We start from the raw sequence: 13,053 nt of genomic DNA, 5'->3' as shown, positions 1-13,053 counted from the left end.
AGCAAATCTATGATGGCAACAGTTGTGACTATCTAATTGGTAATGACTGTCAAGCTAGGGAAATCTAATGAAGGGGGTCAATGGTGGGCTACAGGCTTTTTGTGAAAATATGGAGTGAATTTGCATTATTCTGCACTTCCTATTGCTTAAACTTTATATTTTCTAGTTCTCTGCCCATGTGTAAACCTTACTAAAACAGCCCTGTATAATATTAATAACTTCAATACTGTATGCGTCTTCCCTGAGTTTGGTATAATCTGCAAATAGTAATATTTCTGTTACTAATGCAGAGTTGTGGTGAATTCCATTTTGCAAATAAGTCAATTCAGGTAAAGAAGTGAAATTCAATTAATGAATTGAAAACTTCTCATAGTTTTGTATGAAGATTTTTTTTATTAATTAATTTAATTTCAATTAATTTCCTTGACTGATTTGAAACTCTGTACAAAGGTTCCTGTGAGGGTATTTTTGCATGCTTGTCCCCCTTTATGCAACCCTGCTTTTTGGAATCACCAACTGTACATTCGATTCGTCTCACCTTTGCAGTTGTCATACAGCTCATCACAGTGAAGTGGGCACCAACTGGAGGATAGGCATTACTCCAGTAACTACATACGACCAACTTGCAGGCACCTGGGGAGTTGCAGGGTGCCTTTTAGCAGTGTAACAGGGAAACATTGGCTGACTGCACTCCCCTATTCCAACAGAACGAGCTAATTTGCTCCATTGCTGTGGGCTTCTGGTCATTGTAGACCAACAACAACTGGGATAAAACCTGGTCCATAGAGCTTAGCCTGCATTTAAGACAAACACCTTGCCAACTGAGCCGACCATTATCAAGGTTATTTGCATATGCAAGGAAAATAAGAGGCCCCAGTAATAATCATAGTGGCACTACAGCACGACATTCCAACACAATCTGCTTTACTATTGTTCTTCATATAGTAAGATGAAACAAATACTGCATCCATGGGGAGTCAATTTCATTTTCACAGATTACAGTAAGTCACACTGTACTTTGGAAATGGCTTTCTGAAAACCCAAATATAGAATATCATAAACCCAATTTAAATGAAAACTTTTGTAATACTTTCCCAAAAAAATCCAAGGCATTGCAACATCCTGTAATGTCTGACATATATCCCAGAAGATTTGGGTCTGCGTATTACAAAGAAAAAAAAAATTGTTATTCTCATGAAAAGAAAGAATCTGGCCATTTTCATGAATAGAAAGTTGAGGGCTAATGTGTGATTTCTCAAGTTTATGACCGCTGCTAACAAGAACAAGCAAACAGCGTGAAATATCACCGAGAGCAGACAGTTCAGCTGAAAAACAGAAGGTTCCCTCAAAGCACTGATGGAAACCCTCTGGAGACTCTCGTTCTTCCCAGCAGCAAGGAGCCTGAGCAGATCTGCAGCTCCCATAACTGACTCCAAAAACAAGCAGGGTTCAAACTAATGTAAACGCAACACCAGGAGGGGATGGGGGGGCGCAACTGGGGGGGATGGGGGGGTGTTCATCAGCAAAGTAGGGTTGACCTAGGGGAACTTATGTTATCTGCATCAGAAAATACACTGAAGAGCTGTAAAGAACAGAATCAAAGAATACATAACATCATGTATTTCACCTATACAGCATACAAGAGCAGACGTGATGCATCTGTCTCTCAGACAGTCTTTCTTTGGTCAGTCTTTGGACAGTCTTTCTTTTCTTTTGTCTTTTAGCTGTCTTTTAGGCATTAGAATTTTATGACAGTGAGGATAGATCCCCCTGAGACTGTTTGGCACCGTGTCTGCGATCTAACAACACACATGGATTCAACTAAGACATTCCTGTCTTTTTAGCAAGGGGACTAGCAGGGGTCTTCCTCTGCTTATCACTACAAAGTTCAAGAAGGTAAAGACCTTCATAAAAAGTGCATTTTTCCTTTCCTAAATTCAACCTCACACAGTAGAGCTGTAATAATTTGGAGATATACCGCCAACACAATAAATCATGTGTCTTAGTGGAACACAGAAAAAAATACAAAATATATTTTCCCATAACAACATGGCACAAAGTATGGGATTAACATTTACATATCATATTATTTACATCTCTATGTATTATTTGCATTCCTGCGTGCTGATACCTGGATCCTTTATTGAAGTATTTCATATAGATGTTAGGCTCAGTTGAATCAAACATGTTGATAGAATGGAGTCACAAACAGTAAGAGACCTTTGAGGCATGAATAAATAGTTTGGCAGTCAAGGGAACTGACCAGCATAACAAAAGCCTTTCATATTGCTTTTGCATTAATCTGTATTTAATTAAACCTTTATGTAACATAACTTGAAGGGGGTAGAAAAACAAGCAGAACTCGGCATGTCTGAGCAGAGGTAAGCCTTACAGGCTTCATATGTGCTGGACCAGCACCAACACTCTCAGCTTCACACAAAGCATAACAGCAACCAAGATACAGGAGTCCCAGCCTTACCCTTATTGACTAATTTGAGCTGGTTTAACAAAGCCTCAGACTGAGACTTTTGAGCCCTTTACAAATGAATGTGATGGAAAGAGGGAGGGAGGATCAGCAGTCCCACCCAGAAGGCTCTCAGTGTCCTGGGATGGATTTCCACTCTTGTGGATCCAAGCTTTGAAATGATAAACAAGTGACCAACATGGAGATGTTGCCTGGGAAGTATATTAAAGAGATTCACTCACCAGAGCAGGCACAAGCAACCTCATAAAAGGACAGCTGTTGCGATGTGTCTGCCTATATGTATGTATGCCAGTATGTACATATGTATGTTTTTCTTGTTCTTTTATTTAGTTATTACTTTTTTAAATTAATTGGTGTACCATAGCTCTATAGACGTCCTGTCAAATCAACACTGCGATAGTCACAGCACTGGTTTTTGCATAGTCCATGTTGACTGTGTTTTAGACCAGTGGTGCTCGGAATGCCTGTTTAATATCCTAGTATTATAATTCTACCAAGTCACTGCCTGAACAAAGAGAAAATGAGAAGCAGAGAGGATATTTTGAAGCAGTGAAAAATATGATTCCATCGAGCTGGGGAGTACAAGAGAAAGTATGCAATACTACAAGTGAAAGAGGGAAAGAAAGCATACGGGGAGCCAGGAGGACTAGGGCCTCTGGTTTGGGGGAGTATTTCCTGTGTGGAGAGCAGATGTCCAATCCAGGAAACGCTCTGTTTTCTCAGTTTTCCTTTCTTTTGAATTTCGAGAAGAGTGCATTGAGCAGAACTGAATCAAATTCTGCAGTTAACAAATCAAAAATAAGTATACCACCTTAAATGAAAATCCCACAAATAATAAAAAATACATGGATTTACAAAGCCAACTGCAGTATTGTATTTGCGAGGTTTTTCTTTGTATTTACATTTGGAAATAAAAGAAGACTGCAAGAGAAGCAAAAGGAAAAGCATTCAGCATGCCAAGATTTGAATACTCTCCTCTCTCCACGCAGAAAATAGGTCATATGCATAATCTTAATAGTAGTGCAAATACGTCTTGAAATGACAAATAAGCCCTCAACAACTGTCCAGTTCTTTAACTGATATAGAGACAGTGATGCATTTCTATAAGGTTCTTAGAGAACCACATTTTCAAGCACAATGTTTGCTTTTTATATTAAAAAAGCATATATATAATGTGAAGCAGGCAGCACGATGTTAATCCTGACCAAAAGCAGAAATGTTGTGAGGCACCGATTGCATGAATTACAGGATAGAGTCAGTCAAACTGCTAATCCAAACAAACATTAGACACAATGCAGGCTGTAGAAACCTGACACTCACTGGGGATAGTGTATTTAATATTGTTTCCCGATTGAGTGTATGCACGTGCGTGAATATATGCGAGGATGTGTGTATGTGTGTGTGAGACTGAGGGAACATATTTGAGATAATGCATGAATGTGTATGTGAAAGCATATTGGTATTTCTGATAGGGTGTGTGTGTGTGTGTGTTTGGGGGGGGGGGGGGGGGGGGGGGTTGTGAATAACAAGGAAAAAATGTGGGATTCTTCCTGGTTGCGTCCTCTGTCTGTTCTGGCCACAATGTGGTGGACTGAGCTTCCGAGGACAGTCAGGATGGAGGAGTCACTGACCATCCTCTATTTCAGACTGAGGTCCCAGAGCTTCAGACTGCATTTTGCATACTTTACCCGAGCAAAACCCACCTGCCCCTTATGTATTTAGTTTTATTGAAGGGTATGTTCTACTGCACTTATGTATGGTACCTATGTTCTTATTTACGCATGTATGCACAGCACTGTGTAAAGGGCTGTCATGTTCAGATGTGGTCAGTTGTATGTACTGTCTTTCATTGCACTTTATTAGATGCCCTTTGTATTCATTCTTTGGAAGTGGCTCTGCATAAAAGCATCTGTCAGATTGCAAAATATGATGTAATTCCCTTATTCTGTTCATCAGTCAAATAAAATGTGTCCACTTCAATGCAAATAATACAAATGCAAGTAGAGGCTGATTCCCTTTGGGAATGCACAAGGCAGTTCTCTGTGCTTAGATCTCTGGTGTTTGACTAAATACTTAGGTGTGTTCCAATCACCTCTTCAGGTGGCACTATGGATATGCTCTATGGTGCACTCTCTACCTCCACAGCCTTCCTCTGCAACAAAAGTCAACTGTCAATATCGTTCATCAGTGAGAAAACAAAATGTTCTGTGATCACAATCACTGTTGACTGAATGTTTGCTAGAGTGGGTGTAGTATTTCACTGGAGGCGGGTCCCCTTAGAGCCACACGCGTCTGGCAGGTACCAGCGTCAGTCAGAGGGATTTTAACTGTGAGGGGGCCTGGTTCATCTGTCAGATATGCAAATGTGCATCTGCCTTAAAGCCCTGGGCACTGGAGGATGGCACTCCTCCCCCAAACCCTTATCGCTCTCACGCTGCAGGGCCACTGGTTAATACATTCCTACTGACAGGATATGAAAAGCATGTGGTGGTGTGAACAGAGTCAACCCAAGTGCAGATGACCTATAACACCGCTCCGCTCTGAGTCACATGACCTTCTGGGCAAACTCGAGAGCATTTGCATGCATTCTTCTACAGTTTTTAGCTTTCTTGCCTTTGCATTTCCTGCAAGATAACATTAGTGCTTCCTGGAAGGGAGGAGCCCATGACTCATGTATGGAAAACCGAACAATCTTTGTTTCATATTTTGGATGAAGATGTCACCAGAAAACAAATGAGTTACCAGTACAACAGCATTGAAATGGTACTGCTGCCTCTTCCAAGTTTGGTAATTACGGAAAACCAAACCTCATATTAATTTATTACCAGGTACAAAAAGTTTTCCTTTTGGGAGATAAAAGTAAAAAAATTCTTTATACAACATGTTTAGAATTGTTTTTCAAATCCAACTTAATTCTACTTAAACGCCCAATTTAAAGAAATTGTTTCATCACTGCATGGATAACAGATGTCTGTGGGTCATTCAAGACCAGTAGTTCAGTCATATTTTAATTTTGGTTATTTCCACACTGGAGCCATGTTATTTCTGAAGTATCAGCAACATAAATCAAATAACCACGGACAGTGGTTCAGGGTACAAGTCCTATTGAGTGTTACTCTCGTTCATTATTCTGTTTTCTTTTGCTTTTCAAAAGCCTTGCATTCTTCTGCAAGTTGGCAACATTTCAGTGACAAAGTGATTTTTGTTTTCTGATATGAATGGATTTGGCAAACAGGACTGCATGTCACACTGAGAGGAATTATGCTATCTACAGCTGGGATAAGACACCTTATCTGCACAAAAATGATGAGGCACCAGAAATATATTACATTTAAGCAGCTACTGAATGGAAGTTCCTTATGAGACCAGGTGAGTACAAGATGAATATACTTAACCTGTTCATTCCACCTACAAGAGCTTGCATCTCCACACATTACCAGACTCCATACTGTTGTCATACAGTGATAATTTTTTCCCCAAGCATGCTATGATCAGCCCACAATTGTTCGATTAAACTAACAATACATATTGATTAAACAAGTGCCCTCTGACTCCAGCCATGCTCTACTTTTCCAGGGTCGATTCAGCTCTACATCTGAACAGCTATAACATGTGGCCAACACTATTGGCAAAGACAAACAGTATGTTACCTGAATGAATTTATGACATATGAGATTTTTGAGATATATATGATATCACAAAATTTATGATTTGTGATTTATGCTTATAAAATGGTGGATTCATTGAAGAATTTGTCTGAAATGTAGAATTCTTAAAGCACCTCAAGTTCACTACACTTCTTTGGAGATAGCATTGACATAAATTGGCACACTGACTCCAAGTTTAATAACTGGCAATACTACAATGTAGCTTTCTGTTAAGTAGCTTATTCCAAGTAGAAGGAGGCTTGGTAAGAATGTGAGTGCATGAGCTCCTAAGAAGACCAGACTGTTAGTGGAAGGGGTGACAATGGGCCAGTAGGGAATGCTCCTCCCTCTGAACCATTTTCAAACCAATGTGCAGTAATATGGGCACTACACTGTAGGAAATGTTGTCTTTTGTTTGAGATGCTTCACTCAGGTTTTGAGTCTCAGTGGTCATTTAAGATCCCATGGCTATTACATTAAAGAATTGAGGGTTAGTCCAGTATCCAGGACAAATTCACAAAATAGTACTGTGGAGCTGACCCTCTAATAATCATTCAGTTTTATGGGGCAAGTGAATCATTCTGTAAGCTGTGTATTACCCAGATTGGTGCTTTGAAAGATGAGGGCAACCCCTGTTCACTGCGCTTTGAGATCTTTGAATTATGGTTTACAAATGCACATCACTATTACAAATATTATTTTTGCCATGCTTTCCTTATTATGAATGTAAAACGTGTACAATGGAGTTACACTTCAAATTGTTGTAGGATGAAACTACCCATCTTTTATATCAGAAGTGGTCAGAAAGGAAGCACAAGCTTAAGTAACGAGTCTCTTTGCTTCATTAATGCACTCGTTTATTTGTTTCTCAACCGTTGTCAGACCCACACCCAATCCCAGAAGAGCACAGTGCAATTCAGCATATTGATTAAAGCTGGGGGTGTTTTCAGAGTACAGGATTCTGAGTGGGCAGTAAAATCCATTCCTGACCCCCAGCTCAGAGTTCGCCCCCCTCCAACAGGGAGGGAGAAACTGTCACAGACTTCCTGCCTTCCCCGAGAAGGGCTGGGGGCTGGGGCATGTCAAGGGGGCTGGAGGAAGAGGAAATGAGTGGGACATCCTTCTCCCACCGCATCATTTTAATTCAATTTATTTATCCTAAAACTGACGTGGTGGGGATTAGATTACACCCTCCGCCTTTGAAATACAGTTTGGAGATTGTGAATTGATCTGATTTGTGCTAAAAAGGTCTGCAAAGCAGGGGTGAGGTGATTTTGATCTAATCCTCAGAAAAAAAAGATCTACAGTGTCTCTGTGCTCTTCTGTTCAAATTGGGTTTCAGAATGGTCACATTAACAGAATGATAGGACAGTATCCATGCCTCCAGATTCTTTATTCATTTGACTGACTCCCCACACCCCTTAAGATGTCATCCAATCCGAGGTTTATTTTACTGAATCAATGGCTTTGAGACACATCGTGGTATCGTTGTGCACAGAAGGTATAAATTAATATCACAGATATCACAGACAAATCATGTCACATTAGAAAAGGGATAGGCTACTTACATGTCCCAGATGTATTATTCTATAACATGGTTTTAAGTAAAAACAAAATGTGGATTGGGCTACCAGAGCAGGAATGGTAAGTGTAATGAAAGGGTTAAGCTGGGACTGTATAAAATGGAATAAACTGGAACAGCCGCTCTGGATAAGAAGCATTTCCATGGTAAACAGCAGGAAGTGGCACTTTTCTTTCAATCAGCAATGAATGAGACCAGAGTTCTTAATCACATTATAAACCGGGGAGCTGCATCTCTGGAGGAGGTTTACAAAAGCCAAGGTTTTAAATATAAGAGATCTATTTTTAAAGAGGAGACAAGTTTGCCAGAGCAGATTTGCAGTGTTGCCTCATCCCCACAGCTGCACACCTCCTTATGGAAGCACTTCTGCCAGAAAAAGACACTGTTAATGTTCTGCGAGTGTGTGTGTGTGTGTGTATGTGTGTGTGTGCACGCATGTTTGTTCGTGGAGGTATTTTACATTAGTAGCCTCAAAGAAGATCATTTCTGCTGACTTGTAGATGATGATTTTTCAGATTATACCTGGGACACTAGTTTAGAGGACAAACTCACAAAACATTCAATACAATTTCACCATAAATTCAGAATTCCCACATGGCTTTGGATGTGTGTGGTGTCATTTTAGTACCAGCTGTATCAAATTTCGCTGCTGAATGATGTATTGATTATTACGTCATTGGTCCTCTCATGGTTTCATTTCATTTCTGATGAGGAGAGGGGAAATGATTTCCGTTTGAAAGGAACATGGCTGGCGCTGTGAGCTCAGTGAGTCAGTCCAGCTCCGCTCAAAGCCAGCAGGCAGAAAGGCAGGAAATGTAATGACCTCTGAGCTTTGGGTGTTCCATAGAAACTGTTAGGGAGATGATGTTCCTTGACCATAACAGGCAGGTGTTCCATGGTGTATTGTTACACAATTGAGTTTCCTGGCAATATTCCTCAATTGACCCCTTGCATCACTTTGAGTAATGTTGAGTATTATTGTATATTGTTGTACAGAGTCACTTACGGTAGTCTTTTCCTCCAGGTTATATTTTATATATTTTCACTTATGCAATTGGCTTAAGTCATAATCCAGTATGGTACTTCTATGAAATCCTTGCCCTTTCCTTTAAACTTGTCAAACCATCTACTCATCAAAATCAGTATGAATCTGTGAATCCATTCTCTAAACTAAATTTACTATTTTCATTGACACTTGAAAATTTCAACTCTGGCTTAAAATAGTACAAGAAAGTATGGTTATCACAGTCGCAAATACCCAACAGTGTGAAAGACCAGTTTCCCAGTATAGTTGCATAAGCTCTTTATGTCCCGTCCTCCCTTTTCTGTGTGTAGATGATGGCTGTGTTTGGGATGTAGATAAACCTGCTTATCCTTTCATTTATCTTTTTTCTGTTTTACCCCCTCCTTAGTGTTGTTTACCCTATTAAACTGATTTCCCTGGCAAATCCCCTATAACATAATCCCCTTCTTTTCTGGGGTGAGGGAACAAATGGGGGGGGAGAAGGGGGATTGAAACACAGAGAGGCAGTTGCCATGGCAACTCTGATTAATTAACACTAGCCAGGCATTGAAATGGGGGCTTCAAATTAAGCTTTGGGAGTTTATCAGGGAGAGTGGCATAGAGAGAGAGAAAGAGAGAAGGGGGTGGGGGGTGGGCAATGTATTAAGTTGTTGGGGAAAACTTTGTGTTAAGTGGTACTCAAATTGCTGGATCAGGTTCGGATTAAAGTGTCAGCAGTTTACAAATCTGCCTGCAAATGAAACACACCACAATACAAAAAAGTGGCAAAAGTAAGCAAGACGTATTCTGTAATCTCCAAATGAATGCGTGCACAGTCTGATGTAGCCTCCTGTAGTGCATTCTCATTCTGCTGACCATAAGGGGATGTTTTTAGAATACATCCGACAGAAAGGATGGCCACTCTGTGGAATGAGGAGAGTGGTGTACTGATATGTCCATTATGAGATTAATGCCACCATACAGAAGATGCTAACAAAGTAACAGCATTCCATTGAAGGATATTGGATATTGGCTTGGTTTCAACTGGTTAAATGGGGCTGTGCACACTTATCTCCAGTTCCTTTTGATATTGCTTTGTGCAAAGCATAACTACTGGGATAGGCAGGTTTATGCATGGCAAAATTTAGGGATTATTTAAAAATGCAAATAGCTATCATGACTGGAATATAGATCTGAACACCTATGTGTAGCCACAAAATTTGGTATCCTTTGGTATCTCAGATATTTATGGAAGTGTAGCTCTGAGTTTTATTTCTACACAAATTTCAACATTTTAATAAATAAATGAACTTTCTGCAAATCTACTCCTTAATAGGGCCTTCTCCCAACACATAATGCAATGTCGCCCCCTTGTGTCCATATGTGGCACTCCAGTAAAGAGACGGCTTATATCTGCTGATAGCAGAAAATGTGTTCTGTAAAATTTCTGGAAATCCACAACTGCGTTAGTGCCTACACAGCGCGCATTACTGTAATCAGTTTTTGTAATGTTATTTGGAATATACTGGTCAGTTTTTAACAGTTGCAGTTAGGCATGGTGCCACTTGCAAACCTGAAAAATACTCCAATAAACTCCACATTATAAATTTCAAATTCAGTGGTTTACATTTCCACAAACGTGAGCATTTAAATAATACACCAAGAAAAGCCCAGAGAACTGTGAACGAAAAAAAAAACAGGGCAACTGATGTTTTATTCAGATGTGGTCAGAGAAGGAAATGGACATTTCTGATGTTAAATTAGCTTTTTCTAATACAAACTTTGCATGCGAAAATCTACTATGGTGACCTAGGGTTCTTTCAGTGATTTGGTCCAAGATACCTCTGTATGTTGAGGTAATACTGATATTGCGAGAAGCTCATTTTAGGCTGTCAAATGACTCAGTCTAGTGGTCTTTTTGAAACTGTCTTGAAGTTTCTGTTCTCCTGCTGGTCACCACAGAAGCTTATTGGCCTCTCAGGAACCTGCCAAAACCTTGCGTACAAAAGAAGCTCTGTACCTTCTTCCAATGCTGTGTTCTGATAGGTTATATTTTGGAAATGTGTGTTACTTCATGTTAATTGGCTCTTCAGGAAAATGAGTTGCAGCTGAATCCACCACAAATGCTCTACATCCACTTCTATCCTGACACATCACAGATCAAAACACTGAGTCCCACACATATCAGGAAAGGGGTGTCCTGCCGCTGTATGAGGGAGCTTTCTCCAGGTCTGCCAACACAGAGAGAGGGACAAAGGGATGTGTATAATATTAAAAGTTTAATTTAAAAAAAATCAGTTTAGGTTGGTAAGAATTGCTAACACCACTACATAACTAAGCCATTACAAATTACAGGGAGGAGATTGATCGATTGTATTCAGTGGTGTTAATCACTGAATTGTGGATATTTGGACGAAAGTTAAGCCTCACTACTTCGGTTTACATCGATTGCAGCTCATTTAACTTAAGACAAATTCATCAAATTCCCCATTAAAATTTCTTTCATTTAACAATTGAAAAAAAGCTAAATCATGCCAGTTATAAATTTCAGATTGTAGCACATTTAACTCATTTGTTAGCGGCTAACAATCACTTTTATTACTTCTCAGATCTCATCTGTTTAAGCGTTCAAAATGTTCTGGGCAATAAAAGAAGCTTCTGGTTATACAACTAAGTCATAGCATTTCTAAAATTAGAACTTGCTACACTGTTAATTTGCAATGTTCTCAATATGCCTACAGCAGCAATGTACAGATGAAATCCTTTAATTATGCATTTGGCAAGGACAAAATCAAAGAGATGTGTGTCAGCGATATAGAGGGAAAGATGAAAGAAAAGCTTTCCAGAGGCAAAGAGGACCCGTTTTACAAACAGAGGCACTACCAAGACATTGTGAGCGCACAGGGTTTGTACAGGTGCTGGTCAGGAGAAAATGGATGGAGGGCTCAGGGCTCCATAATCAGATAACCAAACTGAGGATGCCATGTTAATGATGCTGGGCGGAAGGAATGGGAAAATCGGCACTCCAAACATCAAACAGAGCGCAGCTAACAAGCTGGAGACTGGGAACACATGGGAACACAGAGAGCATCCAGATTGTAGGCTGCCCTGATTGACTGAAAGCCCAATGAGAACCAAGGGGGGAATGGAGCAAATTTTCTGCTCATATCCACAAGCCGTTGACCACTTAATGAGAGAAGGATTCCTTATTGCTGTTGAATCCTGTGCTTTTATGTTTTTTAGTCAGCAAATATGCCATAGTCACACCAAATAAACACCCTTTAGAACAAATGGCCATGAGGTGAAGTCATTTTGGAAGAAAATGTGTTATGTGGCACACCGTGTGGTTTTATCTTTCTAGTTGTTTTCCATAACTTAACATGATTAATCACATCTAAGCTTAATCCCCATCAGGCCTAAAAAAAAATATGCGGGTACATACCTTCATTGAAAGGATAAGATAGGATGAACCTCACTTTTGGGAACACTCCTCCATTTTGAGACTATTTACATTCATTATTGTTATGTGATGTACACACCTCTGACAAACACTGTATAACCACATCTTACATAGCATATCACAGCAGCACAACAACACAAACACGCATACCAATCATCTTACAGCACTTAACTTATTACCCCACAGTCACAGGCACCTGAGAACATCAAGGAAGTAAATTACAATTTACAAACTAAACTGAATTCCAAAGACATGAATGCACAGAGAGCACAAATTATTCAAATTATTTTGGTCAATAACTATCGCCTGTTTTGTGAATGAGGCTGATGTTCGATGATTGGGCTGTGAGTGTGAATTGTACTCTAAAAGAGGTCAAGTAAATATGCATGTTAACCAAAACATGCTGAAACATGGGAAAGCACCAGATATTTAAAAACACTGCTATAAGGAATTTAATATTTCATTCCAGGGAGAAGTATTTGTTAAAATACCTTTGTTGATTACAATGAAAGAGTAAAGTGTTTATAATGTTAATATGTCTGGATGTCCATTTTATATGTGCTGCATGTGTAAACTCTAGGTAGAGGGTGCTGATGTAATGCTCTGCAATGTCTCAGGTACTGACAAATAACCAAGCAACAATACTCAAATCACAGAGTCACTATTAGCCGGCCCAAAATGCCCAGCCTGCCTAACAGCTTTGTGGCCATTGACATGTGACAGCCTCTACTTGTCCATACACTCCAACAACTACAGAAGTCAAAGTGCTATTTTCTGGCACTTTGGTACAAAAAGATTTTTAATTGCATTGGCTCTCATGGAACAAGGGTACGCTGGAATGTGGGAAACTTGGAGAAGATAGAACTACAAGCAACT

The sequence above is a fragment of the Megalops cyprinoides genome, chromosome 1, assembly GCF_013368585.1.
Source record: "Megalops cyprinoides isolate fMegCyp1 chromosome 1, fMegCyp1.pri, whole genome shotgun sequence".
In the NCBI taxonomy this organism is placed as follows: domain Eukaryota; kingdom Metazoa; phylum Chordata; class Actinopteri; order Elopiformes; family Megalopidae; genus Megalops; species Megalops cyprinoides.
This window is presented reverse-complemented; position numbering follows the sequence as displayed.